General features: G+C 41.0%; 1 protein-coding gene across 2 annotated transcripts in view; it reads left to right on the forward strand.

The window, feature by feature from the left end:
• The window catches only part of WDR70 (WD repeat domain 70), a 165,377-nt gene that overhangs the window by 91,820 nt on the left and 53,654 nt on the right, over positions 1 to 19,903 (forward strand). The gene's annotated exons all lie outside the window — the stretch shown is intronic.

Genomic DNA, 19,903 nt, shown 5'->3' on the forward strand with positions numbered 1-19,903 from the left:
TAGGTTTATAGTAGAAATAACAACCGAAATTAAAAGATGACAATCAAAATAAGTTAGAATGTAGCTAGACTGATATCAGTATGGAATTGTGTCTGGATATTTAAGATGATGTGACCTTTCCCAGCATATCTGCTCCCTCCTTTTTCAAGAAAAACAGTGTGAAAAGTTGAAGAAGTTGACAATAAAGTGCTAAGCTAAAAGAACTTCTGAACTGTTCACAGAAATTATATTTTAAACATTATTATTTCTTGTTTGCACAGTCAGACAGGTGTTATTGACTGGTTTGTTTTATCCAGACATCGAGTCCTTCCCAAGGACCTGGGATGGCTGAATTTTATTGTCAATTGTTATAGATATCGTTGCAGAATATAGGCTGTTCCCAGTAAAGCTGCCTTTTGTAATTGGCTGATGGTGATTTCTGTGGCCCCTATGGTGTTGAGGTGCTCTTCAAGGTCTTTTGGAACTGTACCCAGGGTGCCAATTACCACTGGGATTATTTTGGTCTTTTTCCTCCACAGCCTTTCAATTTCAATTTGTAGATCTTTGTATTTTGTGATTTTTTTTCTATTTCTTTTTCTTCTATTCTATTCATAGCAATCCCCTGGTATTGCTATGTCGATTATTTTAACTTGTTTTTCTTTCTTCTCGACTACAGTTATATCTGGTGTATTGTGTGGCAGATGTTTGTCTGTTTGTAGTCGGAAGTCCCATAATATTTTTACATCTTCATTTTCTTCAACTTTTTCAATTTTATGGTCCCATCAATTTTTGGCTACAGGTAGCTTGTATTTTTTGCAGGTGTCCCAGTGTATAATCCCTGCTACCTTGTCATGCCTTTGTTTGTAGTCAGTCTGTGTGATCTTTTTACAACTGCTGATTAGGTGGTCCACTGTTTCATCTGCTTCTTTACAAAGGCGGCACTTGTTGTTTGTGTTGGATTTTTCTACTTTTGCTCTTATTGCATTTGTTCTTAGTGCCTGTTCTTGTGCAGCCAGTATTAAACCCTCTGTTTCTTTCTTCAAGTTGCCATTCTTAAGCCATTGCCAGATCTTGGTAATGTCTGATTTTCCACTTATATTGTGCAAATATTGACCATGCAGGGGCTTCTTTTTCCATTTTTCTTCTCGGTTCTTGACTTGTTCTTTCTTGTAGGCCTGCTTTCTTTCATTGGTGTTGAATAGTTTCTCGTTATTGACCATTTGAAGTGCGTCGTCTTCACTGTCCTTGATATATTCTTCAAGGCCTCTTTTCTCCTCCTCTACTGTTTACTTGCAGCATTCCTCTTCCACCTGAGCTGCGAGGGAGCTATAGCCTATCATTCATGTGTTCATTCATTCATTTGATTTCTATACCGCCCTTCCAAAAATGGCTCAGGGTGATTTACACAGAGAAATAACAAACAAATAAGGTGGAACCCTGTCCCCAAAGGGCTCACAATCTAAAAAGAAGCATCAGATAGACACCAGCAACAGTCACTGGAGGTACTGTGCTGGGGATGGATAGATCAAGTTACTCTCCCCCTGCTAAATAAAAAGAGTCACCACATTAAAAGGTGCCTCTTTGCCAAGTTAGCTGGGGTCATCAAACATGTACCCCACCTTACAATTTTCAATGCCCATAAAATAATAAGAGCACCAATTAGCACAAAAGATACAAAAATAACCAAACACAACAGCAGCCACACAAACATCAGAATTGTCGGAGCAAAACAACTAATAGGCAGCATCCATTTAAAAGAATCTGAGAGAATTTATTTTTAAAATGAACTTGCCACCTTAAAAAAAATGAATCAGGTGTGGTGCTAACAGAATTTCTCAGGGGTGCTTTTCAGATTATGCCCTGTAACGGGGTCATTATGAATCTCTGAAGTGGGCTTCCACACTGCCTATGTTGTGACATCGCAGTCCCTACGTTGATAGCAGGGTGCCATTCAGATTTCCAATGCCTTATTTCAAATTTAATTGCTGTGATATAGTGCTATAGCGTTGTATATCCAGCGTTAAAAAGTTGCTGTTTTGTCGGGTTGTTAGTTTTTGTGAGACTGCTCCCCCTGCTGGGTGCTTTGCTATTTACATTTTAAATGCGATTTGCCTGAACAGAAGCATTTTGCCGCAGTTGAGCAGCTAATCTGGAAAGCGCCAGGAAAGAGCATTCCAGAGGTGGGACTTTATGACTAAGAAGGTCCTGCCTCCCATCATCACCAGCCTCACCTTTGAAGGCAAGATTGCTTAGAGCAGGGCTGCATAACTTTGGCCCTACTTTAGATTTTGGGCTACAGTTCCCATGGTCCCTGACTATCGGCCACTATAGCTAGGGCTGATGGGAGTTAAAGTTGAAAGACTGCTGAAGGCCAAAGCTTTGCAGCCCTGTTTGGGAGCAAGGCCTCTGTTGATGATCTCAGTAGACAGGCAGGTTTGTACAGGAGAGGAGAGTCCCTTAGATACCCTGTTTCGAGCTTCATACGTAGGGCCAGCCCTACTGTGAAGCATGGTGAAGCAGATCATTTTAGGCAGCTCAGTTATGCAGCACCCTCCCCATCGCCCTGGCCATGGATGACCTGCAGAGGAAACAAAATGGAATGACACTACACTGCTTTTTTTCTCTTCCTTTCCTAATAGAAACAGAAGGAAGGGAGCGGGGAGAGATTTGAATTCAGAAGTAATTGGGGATATGATTTTAATAACATGTGGGGGTGGGGGGAAGAAGGGGTGGGAGGGAAGGGAGTGGTTCACTTGGTGCTCCATTTCAGACAGCAACATGTTATGGGCTGACACTGTTTAGAGATTATAACCCTTAGAATTACACCCAGAAAGGTAGAGGCAATCAGGTTAGATGGATATCAGCATATATCAACATTGGGCTAGAACCACACATATCCTTCTCTAGGGTTGCTAAATGGAACATTTAGCCATGTTTTATACCTATTTAGCCAGGCAAAGTTTTAAAGCTTTGGGTTTTAGAGTTTTATTTGTATTTATTGTTGTTTTGATTGTGTTAATGTTTTAATGATGGTTTGTAGATTGTGAACTGGCCAGGGACTTCTGTATGGGGCGGTATAAAAATGTGCAGCTCCCAGCAGGGGTATGTGTGTGTTTATTTATTATTAACCAGACAGCCATGTTGCGGAGGAATTTGTGATGCCTTCAAGGATTTACTGTTTAAGCTTGATAATGATAATTATGCTTGCTCACTCTCCAGAATCCAAGGGCCTTCCGGGATGACTGAAACAGAGCAAGACTATATTCAGTGCTAAAGGTAAAGTGTGCCATCAAGTCGATTTTGACTCCCACAGAGCCCTATGATTTTCTTTGGTAGAATACAGGAGGGGTTTACCATTGCCTGCTTCCACGTAGTATGAGATTATGCCTTTCAGCATTTTCCTATATTGCTGCTGCCCAATATAGTGCCAGCCGTGATTCGAACCTTAGTGAAGCATTTCCCTCCTGCACCACTTAAGGTCATACTTAAGGTATCACTTAAGGTGATGCAGTGCTGGTAGTGGAATATTCTGTCCCTACGCAACCTATAAGGAGATAGGTTTTCTGTAGGGGAGGGGAAGGTTTACTTGTTTTCTTTTTTAAAAAGGTAAACGGGTCAGATGTGCACTTGAGGGCTGGAATGGGAAAATGCAAGCGAGCAAGAGGTTGCCTGTTTGGATCCCCACTGGTATGAACACCTATATTGGGAAGCAGCGATATAGGAAGATGCTGAAAGGCATCATCTCATACTGCAAAGGAGATGGCAATGGTAAACCCTTCCTTTATTCTACCAAAGAAAACCACATAGCTCTGTGGTCACCAGGAGTCGACACCGACTCGACAGCACAACAACAATTAAGTTTAGAAAGCAAAATTAGTTAGAGATGGCACAGCATGGTTGCAGGGAAGAAGGCAGCCTTGCTTTGCAAGGGACACTTGTTCATATATTCACTTTTCTATCCTGCTTCATCCCAAGAACTTGAGGCAAGTAACAGCTTTAAAACAGTGGATGGGTTTAGACATTATGCAGAAGCATAGTTTATATTAACTTAGGTTTATTTGACAAGTATTGACTGATGTCAGACAGGTTTGTTTTGCCATGTTGTGATTTGTTTGGACCTGCCCTTTTTCCATACTTCACATGATCTAGATTTTCCTCTCTCTATTTGAGAGCCCTGTGAGGGTGAACCTACTGAAACAAACCAAGATTAAACTACGTATGTAGGTTCAGACATTAAGCAATGCCATGGTTATTGTAAACAAATCAACTTCAAATCTGGGGTTCAGTATTTTGACTGCCTAAAATAAATCATGGTTTGTTGGTTGGTGTGCGTTCAGACATCCAAACTAACTACAGTTAGACTAAATAAGCCAGGGCTCCACATAATGTCTGAACCGTGTGTGTGTGTGTGTGTGTGTGTGTGTGAGAGAGAGAGAGAGAGAGAGAGAGAGAGAGAGAGAGAGAGAGATGCAAGCCAATTCCTTTGTTCTATCATGAAGTTTCATTGTGATTCAAATTGGAGTATGACTGGAGTGTTGCGGGAAGCAGGGACCAATGTAGCTGTGCTCATTGATTGTAGTGCTCTGTTTCCCTTCATTTCTGGCCTGTCCATCTGGAAAAAATTCATCTCTTTCTTGAATTTTAATAAAGGAAAGATAATATAAGGCTGTCAAGGGAAGATAACAAAAAGGTGAACCAAGGATTTGTTAAATGTACTCCCCTCCAGAGAAAATGGCTCTTAGTAAAACTTCCTTTGAGATTTAACATGCAACGTCTCCAATGTATAACTAAAATGTCATGAATTTTGTGCCTGGCATATAGAGGAAGCACAACTATGTTTATGCATTATTCGTGAAAACATTGTTGATTCTTTGGGAAAATATTGAAATATTTGTGAAATTCAAGCTGCCTCCACAGACTCAACTAAAAATACTTGAGCCATTATTGCTCTTGGAAATCTGACTCACCCCCTACTAAACTAATTTTCCCTTCAGTCTTCTTGTTTGTTTGTTTTATATATTCCTCTGTAAAATAATACCCATCCAATCCTCATTTCTGGTATTTCTCTCAATTTCTATAATGTGGTTAAAGGTGTTAAAAATTATATTTGGAAGTTGTTTTTTTAGCATTATATATTTTTGCTAGTATGAAGTTTTTTGGGGTTTTTTTTGTAATTAATCTCTTCTGTCTGCACAAATACACATGCTCTTCTATATGTGCAACCCAGCAAAAAGAAATGTAAGGATTTTTTGATGTGGAAGGCATGTAATAACTGGACAACACACAGCTGTGGACAATGCTATATATTTTTCAACATTAATAATTGCGCTATATAGATTGTTTTATTGCCTTGGTGGTATGTAATATTGGCTTCACAATACACTAAATCTTTTTTAAAAAAACAACAAAACCCTAAAATTAATTGAAAAGAGTCAGTCACTTGTGTTTTGCTTTAGGTAAATTTCTGCCTTCTGTCATCTGGGCAGAAATTACAATGTAAATTATCCAGGAAATTAACAAGGTGTTTGAATTTTGGTCACATTGACTAAAATAAAAAACCATGAGGGAAATCACTCTTTTGCCTTTGTTCGCATGACAAACTAATGGTTCCATGGAGCCTTTGAAGAGTACCTAGCTACATCTGGAAATTTCTTGGGTAAATATAAGATGAAAGGCATCCAAATAGACAGTATATTTTCCTTGCAAGCTCTCAAGGTAAAGTTTCCATACCCATAAGTATCCCACACTTCTTGTTCCAGAGGTATGTGTGCCAGACCTCTGCTACAGAACCTGAAAAATCTCATGTAGCATGCCAGAAGCAAATATTAACATTTTTTGTATACATCTGGTCCTGCCAGTACTTCCTAAACTGCAGCCTGAAAATAGCACCATATGATCATCAGATTCTCCCCACTTTGAATAAGATAAAGAAGGGCACTGTTCTATTTCTAATGCATTCTGTCTTGTATAATAAACATATAGGAAGGTGCAATTCAACTGTTTGTATTAGTTAATACAGTGACAAGAGGCAGTTCTGAAGTTCGAGCGCTATCATTCCTGATGAAAATAACTCAAACAGCCCACCTCTAAGACCATATGAGGGGAAGAGTCCTCATAACCTACAGCTATGCATGTGCGTCCTTAGGTTCTGCCATTGGTAACCTCCTTGTGACAATCTCCCATGCTTGTAGCTCCCCAGGAATATAGGGGAAAGGGGGGATGCTTTTGACTTCAGATATTAGTCTTGTTGTGGGCTTAAGGAAAAAAGAAAAGGGGTGTCATAACTATGCTGGATTCACAGAAGCTAAAAATCTGGTAGCTAAAAAGGAGGTTGCTTCAGTTACCCTTTCCCAGCTGACAAAGCAACACAATTTGTACTTTATGTCATTAGGAGAGGGAGTTCTATAGGCTTCTGCTCTGCTGATCGACTCATTCAAGATGCTCAGTAGGAAGAAAGGCTTAGGGAAGCCTCAGTTATTCCTCTTTATGGTAGGTTGTTCAACCCTATTGGCAAACTAGCCTGGGGTGTCAGCATTCTAGGGGCACCTTCCTCATCTATATGTATGCCTTGGAGAGACTTGAGTGCAGAGGCACCTTAACAGCTTCACCATATCTGGCTCCATAGTATACTGAACAGCTACAGGAGCTGAAATGGCAAGGTTGAAGACTAGAGCATAAGTGGAGGAAGACTTGACTTGAATCCGAGAAGACACAGCACAAAGCCCATTTGAAGGCTTATTCTGTGGCAATACATGCAGCAAAGAAGCAATTCTATTCTATTGCATCCACAAGGTCACGTCCAGCAGGGTTGTTCAGAGTTGTGAGGAGACTGACCCAGATTCCCTCCTCTCTGAACTTAGATCTGGATTTCTCATTCTCCCGCTGTGATGCTTTCAACAACCTTTTTGCAGATAAAATCTCTTGCATTTGAGCTGACTTAGACTTCATGGTTATGGCATGGTCAGTTGTAGAGGTGTTGAATCACTGCTCTGGTTCAATTCCAATGTATCCGTTTCAGTTTGTGACTCCTGAGGATGTGGACAAGCTCCTTGGAAGTGTATGGCCTACCACTTGTCCTTTGGACCCGTGCCCAACAAGGCTTATAACATCTAGCAGGGAGGCTGTTAGAGATGGCCTAGCTGACATCATAAATGCCTTGCTGAGGGAGGGCAGGATGCTTCCATGTTTGAAGGAAGAATTGTTAGATCTTTGCTTAAGAAGCCTGCCCTAGAGGCTGGATAATTATAGGCCAGTCTCCAACCTCCCTTGGATGGGCAAGATAATTGAGAGGATGGTGGCTGATCAACTCCAGGCAGTTTTGGAAGATACTGATGATCTAGATCCATTTCATACTGGCTTTAGAGCCGACTATGGGGTGGACAAAGCTTTGGTCAGCCTGACAGATGATCTCTGCCAGGGAATGGACAGAAGGCGTGTGGCTCTGTTGGTTATTTTGGACCTTTCTGCAGCTTTTGATACTATCGGCCATGGTATCCTTCTGGATCATCTGGGTGATTTGGGAATAGGTGGCACTGCTTTGCAGTGGTTCCATTCCTATATCTCAGGTAGATTCCAGATGGTGTCGCTTGGAAATAGTTGCTCTCTGAAATGAGAGCTATTGTATAGGGTTGCACTCCCCCTGAAGGAACAGGTACATAGCTTGGGAGTGCTCCTGCACCCAGGCCTCACTGGTTTTTCAGGTTAAGGCTATGGCTAGGAGCACTTTCTATCAGCTTCAGTTGCTACGACAGCTGCATCCTCTCCTTGAAGATAGTGATCTCAGAACTCTGGTGCACTCTCCGGTAACCTCTAGACTTGACAACTGCAATGCACTCTACATGGGGCTGCCTTGGTATGTAGTTTGGAAACTTCAGTTCGTTCAAAATGCAGTGGCTGGATTGGTCTCTGGGGTGTCCCAGAGAGCCCATATTATGCCTGTTTTAAAGCAATTGCATTGGTTACCAATAGGTTTCTGGGCAAAATATAAAGTGCTGGTGATTACTTTTAAGGCCTAAATGGCTTAGGACCAGCTTACCTAGGAGAGCGCCTTCTGCTGCATGATTCCCACCACACATTGAAATCACCGAGGTCCATCTCTGTATGCCACCAGCTCGTCCGGCGGTGACTGGGGAGCAGGACCTGTTAATGGAACTGCCCTGGGGTATTTGATCAGCACCCCAATGTTTGGGCTTTGTGAGGGAATTAGCTCTTACAGCTCCACATCAGTTTTATTATTTATTTATTTAACATATTTTTATACCGCACAAAACTCAACGTGTCTGGGAGGTTTACAACAAATATTGACAACAGAGAAATTAAAACATTGGTTGTTAACCTCCCAGAGACGAAAGTTTGGAACGGTGCACAAATTTGACAGAGAAATAAATAAAATAGACAACAAACGGTTAAAACATTACAACAATTTAAAATTTCAAAACAATATTTTAAAACAATGTTAAAACTATTAAAATGGTATTTAATTAAAAGCCTGGGTTAACAAATGTGTCTTTAAAGATTTTTTTTAAAATTGTCAGAGGTGGGGAGGCTCTTACTTTATCAGGGGTGCATTCCAAAGCTTCGGGGCAGCAGCGGATAAGGCCCGTCCCCAAGTAGCCACCAGACGTGCCGGTAGCAACTGCAGATGGACCTCTCCTGATGATCTCAATGGGGGATGGGGTTATAACCAGCACCTTGTATTTTGCCCAGAAACTTATCAGCAGACAGTGTAGCTCTTTCAGTACAGGAGTAATATATGCAAAAATTCCTGAGGATTGGGGTGTTTCGGTAATAGTCCTAATTTACAAGAAAGGATCATGGGAGGATCCTAACAACTATTGCCCGATTAGTCTCCTTAGCATTATCAGTAAACTCTATGCTAGACATCTCCTGGGGAAATTAGAGGAATGGCTGGATACTCAAGACATCTTATCCGCTGAACAAGCGGGATTTTGAGAAGGATACTCGCAAGTATTGATTTTACAATACTTAGCTGAGAAATATTCCTCCCCGCCTAAGTTCTCTCTGTATGCTGCATTTATAGATTTTAAAGCAGCTTTCTATTCCATTTCCAGAGATAGACTCTGGGTGAAGTTAAAGGAATCATCCATAAATCCGCATTTACTTTTATTAACTTCATCAGGAAGAACAGCCACCTCAGAGTGCTGTGTGGTAGGAAAGGGCATCTCTCAGCTGAGATACCTGCTTATAGAGGAGTACGACATGGTTGCATTCTTGCCCGTTTTATTTAATTTTTATATAAATTCAATAGTTTCTCATCTGAATGACCTTGCTCTTCATCTCCCTAAACTTGCGAATAGGCATGTTTCGTTACTGCTTTACGCTGACGATATTGTCGTATTATATCAAACCAAGATAGGGCTAAGCCGTGCCTTAACTTCCCTGGGCATCTATACTGTGAAGGAGGTATTGGAGGTAAACTATACCAAGACTAAGGTGATGGTTTCTGCAAAACACCTCAAAATCCACAAATGGTCCATAAATAGACATAATATTGAGCAGGTCTTCAAATATTTAGAGGTTCTATTTTATTCCAGCAGATCCCGGAAAGCTAATCCTAGCTTTGTTTCTCACAGTGCCCAATAGACAGCAAATTTGATTAAATCTTTTTGCTTTTCGAGAGGTGCTCTTTTTGTCCCAAAGGCTGTCAAATTACTGAAGTCTAAAATATACCCTCAAATTCTTTATGGCACACAAATTGGGCCTTTTGATAATTTTACAGTATTATAAACAGTTCAAACTAAATTCTTAAGGGCCATCCTTCAAGCCCCCAGAGGTGTAGCCAATGTGGCTCTTCATAGAGAGGTTGGGGTTACCACCTTGAAAATGAAAATCTGGTTTTGTATAATCAAATTCTGGCTGCATTTGGTTTTCTTCCCGGTCTAACGCCTTTAGTGTTAATCGACAGCTTTACATCTAAATGCGGAATAGCTCTGAAAAGGAAATTGCATCATCCGGGCACATCCCAAGAAAACCTTATAGGGAGGGGTTTAGATCAGGCAACAACTATTTGCAAGAGGAGTGTGCATGACTACCAAGGGGAATGTATATAGGCTCCCAAAATTTCAGTCATAAACCGGCTGAATATTTAGATCATATATTTTTATCTAAGTTTAGGAGAACATTGACCCTTGCTCGTTTGAATGCCATTCTGCACTCCTAGACGGGAAATATAAACAAGTTTTGTATGCATTGTGTCGTTGCTCTTGTGGCTCAGGGGATATAGAGTCAGTTGTTCATGTTATTCTGTACTGTCAATTTTATGGGGATGCTCGTATTGAGTTCATTGCTCCTCTCTTAAAGAATCATCCTGGCCATACAGATCAATTTTACTTGGACTTCTTGCCGTCAAATTTTAAATCTGTTACCTCTGTTAATGTGGCCAAGTTTTGTTTTGTTGCATCCAAACTTTGTAGAGTTTGTATTAGCAACTTGAATATTTTGTAAATTATAAATATGTTATTTTAAATGTTAAGCTGGTCTAAGGACCATAATAAACTAGTCTCTCCGAGATGACCCAGAGACCAGCCTGGCTGCCACATTCTGAACCAGCTTTAGTTTCCATACTACATACAAAGGCAGCCCCACATAGAGTGCATTGCAGTAATCCAGTCTGGAGATTACCAGCATATGTACCACTGTTCTGAGGTCGTTTATCTCAAGAAATGCATACAGGTGGCGCATCAGCTGAAGCTGATAGAAGGCACCTCTTGCTACTGCCTCAACCTGGAACACTAGGGAGATGCTTGGATCCAGAAGCACCCCCAGACCACATACCTGTTCCTTCTGGGGAAGTGTGACCACATCCAGAACAGGCAGACCAAACTCATCTCCCGGGTTTCGACCCCACACAATGAGTACCTCCATCTTATCTGGATTCAGTCTCAGTTTGTTATCCCTCATCCAACCCATCACCACCTCCAGGCAAGCATTTAGGGAGGTTATGCCTTCTCCCGATGATGTTGACATGAAGAAATGGATTTGGGTGCCATCAGCATACTGGTAGCACCCTGCACCAAATCTCCTGATCTCTCCCAGCAGTTTCATGTAGATGTTAAACAACATCGGAGACAATACAGAGCCCTGAAGGACACCATACAAAAGTTCAGATTTTGAAGAACAGTCTCCAAGGGACACCATCTGGAACCTGGCCGAAAGGTAGGAGCGGAACCACTGCAAAGCTGTGCCTCCCACCCCCAACCACCTCAGACGCTCCAGAAGGATACTATGGCCGATAGTATCAAAAGCCGCTGAGAGGTCCAAAAGGACCAACAGAGTCACATTTCCTCTGTTAATTCTCAATTGGAGATCATCCATCAGGCCGACCAGAGCAGTCTCCACTCTGTAGCCCAACCAAAAGCCGGTCTGAAATAGGTCTAGATCAGGGGTGGGGAACCTTGGCCCTCCAGCTGTTTTTGAACTACAACTCCCATCATCCCCAGCCACAATTATAAAGATTGTGATCTCCGAGCCTGGAGACTTGAACATAGGCAGGGTGGCTTCTGGGAGCCTGACAGAAAAGCTCTGCTAGTAGCAGCCCTGTAGTCACTCCTGGGCTGTGGAATGTGATCCCCATAAATATTTGTGGTTTAACATTTTTGCCAGCCTTCAAAAGAGCCCTTAAGTTACATTTTTTCAGCCAAGGCTTTTAGTACTCTCTGAATGTTTTAATTTTTTTTTAATTGCTGATTTTAAGAGTTTGTTTTATTTTGTTTTTCTTGTGTTTATTTTTGTGAACCGCCTTGAACCGTTGAAGTCAATCGGTATAAAAATGTAATGAATGAATTAATAAATTTAACTAGCTGACCCGGTGCAGAGCATCTGCATCCATAATTCTGCCTGCCACCCCCCCCGCCCCACAGCAACTGATCTGGCTCCCTGCCCCGTCTTCATTTTGTCTCCATCCCTTCAGCTGTTCTCCCCCACCCCTTCAGCCACTTTGTTCTCCAACCCCTCACATCCCTTCAGCCAGTTCTGCTGTCACCACTTTCTCTTGGCCGGCCAGCCACCATTTTCCAACATTCGTCTTCCTCTCCTGGCAGCTGCTCACAAACTCTCGCAAGAACTGCCACACACGGGATTAGCCATGGGTACGCCTTAGATAATTATATATAGAGATAAATAAATAAATAAATAAAATATCCACTGCTGACCGCTCATAGAATAAATGCAGTTATAAAGGGGTGTAAGTAAAGAAATGGCAAACCTTAACAGTGACAATAAGACAATAGTAGCTTAATCCAGTTTTGATACTTTAATGTGCTATCTATGCTCAGCATATAATAAGATATACATTGCAAGAGCAATTAAAACAAAATCACCTAAGAAAAATCCTTGAGGTTAGCCCTTCCTTAATCAGGACCCATTTCAGAGTGACAATGTGGGCTATTGTGATTCTAATAAAAACAAAACACAGAAAACATCACAAGACAGTGCCAACCAAGCAGAGATGCGTTTGCAAATCAGCTTTTAAATTTTAAATTGGGTCAGATTCTGTGATATTCTCAAAAGCTGAAATAATGACTTTGGAGTTTGGACTGTTGATAAGAGTATTATCACTGTATTATTCACAGTCTCTCTCCCCCCCTCCCCCAATAATGAGAAACATTCCCTGTGAGTAGAGGTGGAACGTATAGCACAGATTCCAGATTTTGCTGCTAATGTGGCCTATACAAATTGGTTTCAAAATAACAGCTCTTAACATATTTTGATCATTATAGGGCTTATGTTTTCTTTTAATGAGCCTTTTAAATGTCCTTAACTTGTGTGGCAGAGATTGTTTGAGCTGCCTTACAACTAATCTGGATTTGGTACAAATTCAACCAGAAAGCAAATAATTGGTGAAACTAGTTTTGTACTTCCAGAGATTAAATCAATACAACTTGAATAATTCCATCCATATATTCTATTTTGGATATCAATTAGTTTTCTTACTCTTTCACATTTGGGGAGTGGGGCAGGATAGTAAGATGTTTTATCTGTTATTCTAGTCATTCACTAAAAAGAATCTCCATAGGCAGGAATCTTGCAAAAGCATGCAGACCCCCAAAGTTCCTTGCAACATAGACCCTACCTCTGTCACCTTCATGATGACAGGCATTTACTTAGTCAATATTAATAATTTCCTCCCTTCCCTTTTCCCTCAAATGTATGTTTGTAAGATCATTGGGACAGAGACCTGTCTAAAACAAGCAGAATCAAAGTACAGTAGTAGTTAAAATTGCAACCTAACATGGTGGCGCAGCAATGCAGATAGACCAGTTATCTTGCAGTAGAAATAATTGCATATGCTGGGAAATGAATTATTCCCAAGTATCCACATTCTTGTTATATGTCTTATCAGAAGCCAGTGATTACAGTGTTGGACTAGGACTGGGAAGACTCGAGTTCAAATCCCCATTTAACCATGAAACTCACTGGGTGAGTCTGGACCAGTCACTTCTCTCTCAGCCTAAACTACCTCACAGGGTTGTTGGGAGGATAAAAATAAGCATGTACACTGCTCTGAGCTCCTTGGAGGAAAAGTGGGATATAAATTAAAAAAAAATCACTAGCAAGAACGAAACTATTGCCTTTTGAATAACTGTACCTTCATGTGTCATTTTGTAAAATAATAGTAACAATTACTAGAAAATGTGACTAGAAAATCTGCCCCCCCCCCCAAAAAAAAGATGTTGCTACTTCATGAAACTTGTTTTCAGCAGATGTTAATACTAAGCAGTGAGGTTGGTGAAAAGATGGAATATTTTCCAGCTGTGTTGTGTTTTAGCAAATGACTAAATGGATGCTACCCAGTTTCCAGTTCATGGAAACTCTGTATCTCAGAGGGAAAGCCCTTGGTTCTAGAAATTATCTTCCTAGAATCAAGTATTCCCACCCACCCCTGAGATACAAAGTTAGGCATGGTGTGTGTGTGTGTGTGTGTGTGTGTGTGTGTGGTGCAAGTATGCTTATAATCCAATGCAGTGGGTGTGTGGTGGGGTGGGGTTCAGGGTAAAGGTAAAGTTGTGCCGTCGAGTCGGTGTCTATTCCTGGCGACCACAGAGCCCTGTGATTGTTTTTGGTAGAATGCAGGAGGGGTTTGCCATTGCCTCCTCCCGCGCAGTATGAGATGATGCCTTTCAGCATCTTCCTATATCACTGCTGCCAATATAGGTGTTTCCCATACTCTGGCAAACATACCAGCGGGGATTCGAACTAGCAACCTCTTGCTACCAGGGTACTCCCCACCAATGAACCCCACCAATGAACCAGATGCAGGATCATTGTTAATGGTGGATGAAAAAGGACACTTATAGGCTGAGTAGAAAGGGGAGCTGCAGAGCAAGCTGCAGCCTGCAGTAAGCCAATCTGCATCCATCCATTGGTTCAGTATCCTTGGGAGGGTTTTCCAGCTAAGAGAAACAAACACATTCATAAAGAGCTTTGAAAATGGAGGAGAGCTGGTCTTGTGGTGGCAAGCATGACTTGTCCCTTTAGCTAAGCAGGGTCTACCCTGGTTGCATATGAATGGGAAGTGTCAGCACTGTAAGATATTCCCCCTCAAGGAATGGAGCCGCTCTGGGAAGAGCAGAAGGTTCCAAGTTCCCTCCCTGGCTTCTCCAAGATAGGGCTGAGAGAGATTCCTGTCTGCAACCTTGGAGAAGCTGCTGCCAGTCCATGTAGACAATACTGAGCTAGATAGACCAACGGTCTGATTCAGTATATGGCAGTTTCCTATGTTCCTAAAATAGAGCATCTCATAGGACTGGATTTCCAAAATACTAGCTAAGTAAATGGTTAATTTGGTGTTGGGGATTAAAAAAACCGTAATTTAGAGAACAAATAGCAAGGATTTACTACTTGCATGTGTGTGAACATTTTTAATGTACAATGTAAAAATAAAGGCCAGATGAATTCTATCCAAATGCTTTGTTTTTATTAATGATATTTATTGTTTCATGTTAGCCAATTTGCACTATCGTTTTCAGATATAAAAGCTCAACAAGACATCCAAATGTCTTAGATGGGGTTTCATTTTTTAAAACAACTAAGAAGATATTTCTCATAGCTGCTCAGAGAACATTTTCCAGAAAGTCATTTTGCCTGCTTGATTTTCAGTAGATAGCAATTTCTTTTAAACTGGATGAGAACTTGTAAGAAGGCAGATTCATGAGAAAACAGTCAATGTATTCCCCCCCTTGCCTTTTTTAATGATAACGGGCTTGTCAGCTGGTTAATGATAGCTGGCATGTATGTAAGAGTGGTGGAATGCATGTCTATTAGTCTATGTTTTGAAATGGGCAAAAGGCCAGGTGGCTTACATGGGCACTTTAGATTTCAGAAGAAGAAACTTCTCTAAAATGAGGAGTTTGGTGAAGAGAAATCTGAGAGGGAAAATCAGGAGGGCCAGTTCGCTCCAGAATGCATGGAGTTTATTTAAAACCACAATAATAGAAGCCTGATTAGAATGTATACCACTGTTATCAGGTTTGCTCTGAAGCATGGTATTTACCACCCTTTTGACTTAATGTGGGGAATTTAACTCAATTTAGTGCAAACCTGCATACAGCCAGCATATAAATTAAGGTGCTGGGAAAGATGCCCGTGGATAGGATACACCTGTGTGAGAGTGCTCAGAAGGGCACAATAGAGTATAGACATGTTCCTTGAAAGCAAGGTCAGGTTTTATTGAAGAGTAAAGATTAATAGTAAATGCAATGGCTAGCGTCTCAGCAAGGTTCTGGTTATGATCTTCCCTTAAGGAGCTAATTCTATGAGAATGTATTGGAATGGCCTCCAATACAGATTTACATGTTAGCACTGAGGGACAGGGGATACAGTTATGGGTGCTAGGAAATGGGGGGGGGGACGACTATTGGTACCTGCCTATCCATTTTGCCTTGGGCTGGAGCAATGAATTCTGAGATTCGCCTGGTGAGGGGAATCTCTGGGCAGTTAAGCTCTTGGTTTGTAGGAATTTAGGGGCCCAAAAATAGTGATAGTGATTTTTAGCTCTGAAATTCTTGGCTTGAGAATCTCTAGGACTCTTCCACGATATGATCTCTCTCCCTGGGTTTTCAGTGGGGTGGATGTTAGGTTAGCGAGAGGTGGGCAACCTCAATCCTTGGGAACAGTGAGGCACATGCAAATGGGGGTTAGAAGGCAAAGCTAACCAAATGCTGTAGGCTAGACAGAGTTGAACTGGAGTCGACCACAAACACTGAACGAAGTGCTAAACTAAGAGGGTGTTTATGTCTTCTGGGTGGCTGGGCTGATTGCTTTCCACCTTCTATAATTCTGACCTTAGTGTTGAGTTGGGGGGGTGGTGGTTAGTGGGGTGGGGACCACTTAAAGGTGAATATCTCTATGGGTTTTCTCTTAGACGTTCCTAAGAAAACAGCTGAATAGGTGTCCTCCCAAGACAGGCAATATGCAGGAGGAATGAAGACACTGATTTCCAGCATGACTTACTTGATTGAATCTAAAAGTCTTATTTATAGAAGGGAGGATGCCATTGGTTTCTTTGCTTATCTGAGTGTTCATTTGTTAGTAAGATTTGTTAGAAATCTGCATTCCAGTCTAGGTGCTCCAAAGCTTTATCTATTCTGGTGCTTTCTGTGCATGTTCAGGGGCTGTGACTATCAAAGTGGTATCTCGTAGTTCCTTTTCGATCACACTACTGAGTGACCTGGGAGCACCCAAGAAAAACCTGGCCAGAATTACTCTTTTTCTTTCCTTGAATCAAAAGGAATGCTCTCAGAGGCTTCCTCGTTACTAGAGACAATGATGTCGTTGCAGACAGCCAACATTTAGTCACTTGTCAGTTTCTGACACTGGGGTGCAATGGAATAGTTGGGCATGGAAACACCAAAAAGGGCAGGAAAGTTCAGGAGAATGCAAGCGTGGCTAAGTTAGGGAGTAAAGTTAACTATAAAAGGAGTTAACTATAAAAGGGAAAAGGACTACTTTCAGAGAATGGAAATCCTGCCCAAATGAAGAGAACAGAAAGGAATAAAAACTGGCAAAGGAATTGCAAGGAGACAAGGGATGCAAAAAGAGCATTTGAGGAATATTTAGATAAGAGCATTAAAGGGAATAATAAAACTTATTTAAATGCATCAGATGCAGAAAACCTGCCAAGGAGGTGGTTGAACCGGTAGATGATGAGGCAGTGAAGGTTATTATTGAGGAGGTTATGGAGACTGCAAAGAAGCTAAATGAATTCTTTGCATCTGTCTTCACGACAGAGGATATAGTGCACATACCCACACCTGAACTCTTTATTATTATTATTATTATTATTATTATTATTATTATTATTATTATTATTACATTTATATCCTGCTCTTCCTCCAAGGAGCCTAGAGCGGTGTACTACATACTTGAGTTTCTCTTTCACAACAACGTTGTGAAGTCGGTTAGGCTGAGAGAGAAGTGACTGGCCCAGAGTCACCCAGCTAGTATCATGGCTGAATGGGGATTTGAACTCGGGTCTCCCCAGTCCTAGTCCAGCACTCTAACCACTACACCACGCTGGCTCTCCCATCTTAGGGATGGAGACTGAAAAACTGTCAGATTAAGATGATGAGATGATGTTCTAAACTGTCTTGAAAAATTAAAAATCAATCACTGAAAAATCAGTGATTGAAAAATCAATCTTGAAAAATTAAAAATCTTGAAAATCTTGAAAAATTAAAAATCAATTGAGAGGGCCAGATGGCATCCACCTGAGAGTTCTTAAAGAACTCAAATGCGAAATTGCTGATTTCCTATCAGAAATATGTAACTTGTCACTACTATAAGGCTCCATACCAGGGGACTGGATACTAGCTAATGCAACACTGATTTTCAGAAAGGGACCTGGAGGGATCCAGGAAATTGCAGGCCGGTTTGCTTAATGTGTGTTCCAGGTAAATTGATGTAAAACATACTTAAGGATAAAACTGTTAAACATATAGAAGAATGGGCCTTGCTGAAAGAGAATTATCATGACTACTACAAAGGTAAATCTTGCCTCACCAATCTTTTGGAGTTCTTTTGAAAGTATCTACAAGCATGTGGATAAAGGTGATGCAGCTGACATAGTATACTTGGACTTACAAAAAGCTTTAAACAAAGTTCCTCTTCAAAGGCTCTTAAACTTAGCAGTAATGGGAAAAGAGGTTCATGTGTGGATTGGTAACTGGTTGAAGGACAGGAAACAGAAGGTAGGAAAAATGGATGTTTTTCACAATGGAGGGAAGAAATAGGTGCCCCCCCACCCCCCGATCTGTGCTGGGAACACATTTCTAATGTATTCATAAATAATCTTGAAGTTGGGGTAAGCAGCAAGGTGGCCAAATTTGCAGATTACTCTAAACTATTCAGGGTAGTAGTAGTGAAATCCAAAACAGATTGTGAGGAGCTCCAAAAGGATCTCTGCAAACCTGGTGAGTTGGCAACAAAATGGCAAATGTGGATCAGTGTAAAGAAGTGTAAAGTGATGCACATTGGGGCAAAAAGCTCCAACTTCACATATATGCTGATGGGGTCTGAGCTGTCCATGACTGATCAGGAGAGGAATCTTGGGGTTGTGGACCGGACAAAAATTACCTCAAAAGAGACTTTGCAGAACTGGAAAAGGTACAGAAGAGGGTAGGGGTGTGTGTGTGTGTGTGTGTGTGTGTACACACACACACACACTGACACACACACACATGAATGATACAGGTCTATAAAAATATGCATGCTGTGGAGAGAGTGGATAGAAAGAAAAAATTCTCCCTCTCTCTCAACACCAAGGGTCATCCCTTGAACTGATTGCCAGGAAATTTAGGACTAACAATGTACTTTTGCACACTGCGCATAATTAACCTATGGAATTATGCCACAGGATGTGATGATGGCCACTAGGTTGGATGATTTTAAAAGAGACTTAGACAAATTCATGGTGGACAGATCTATCAATGGCTACTAGTCTGATGGCTTTAGGCTACCTCTAGGCTCAGAGGCATGATACCTTTAAATACCAGTTGCAGGGGAACAACAGGTGAGGGGGCCGTGCCTTCATCTCTTGCCTGTGGACTTCCCAGAGGCATCTGATGGGCCACTGTGTGAAATAAGATGCTGGACTAGATAGGCCTTGGGCCTGATCGAGCAGGGCTGTTTTTATGCCTTTTTCATGTGGAATATGGTGAATTATTCCTCTGCCAACAAAGGTTGGTATAATAAAATACTATTATAAACTTGTTGTGCCTCCTAAAAGTTGGTAAGAACTTGTTAAGAAGTTGGTAAAGAACTTAGTTCTTTGTTTCAGGTTTCTTGCATTGGATCCTCATCGGGAAATAGAAGTTGTAAAGGTGGTGAGAATAGATGCTTCTTTCTGAGACTTTCTGAATAATTCACCATATTCCATAAATTGAAAACAATAAGAAAAACCATGTGGCTTTTTGCCCAATTCAAATCATATATAAACACACATGCATTCCATTAAAAAGGTAGCTGCTTTTATATCTCTAGTTGTTTTTTTAAAACTAGAGATACAAAAGCAGTTTCTTTTTTTGTAATTATTCTGCTCTAGCTGTGCTAACAGTGCTTAAAATGTGGCATGCATGAAGAATTGCATAAACTGATTTCAGTATTCAAAATGAGTCACAAGTAATTATTACCTTAATATAGATTATATCTCTGTATTGTGGACAAACAATAGAAAAGTGTTAGCCCATGCACAACCATAAAGAAGCAAGATCTTTAGTAAAGCTTAAAAATACTATGAATTATGAGTGGCACATAGTTCATTACGGATATCATCAAATGAAGAATCTTTTTGAAAGCGTTTTAAATATCTAATGATTTAAAATGCATCACCTGCTAACACTGACATGGTGGTAATTCTTCTAAAAGGCGTTTTCTTACTTTGAAAAGAAAGCTGAGAAATGGTAGCCTC

Source organism: Hemicordylus capensis, chromosome 2, assembly GCF_027244095.1.
Source record: "Hemicordylus capensis ecotype Gifberg chromosome 2, rHemCap1.1.pri, whole genome shotgun sequence".
NCBI lineage: Eukaryota > Metazoa > Chordata > Lepidosauria > Squamata > Cordylidae > Hemicordylus > Hemicordylus capensis.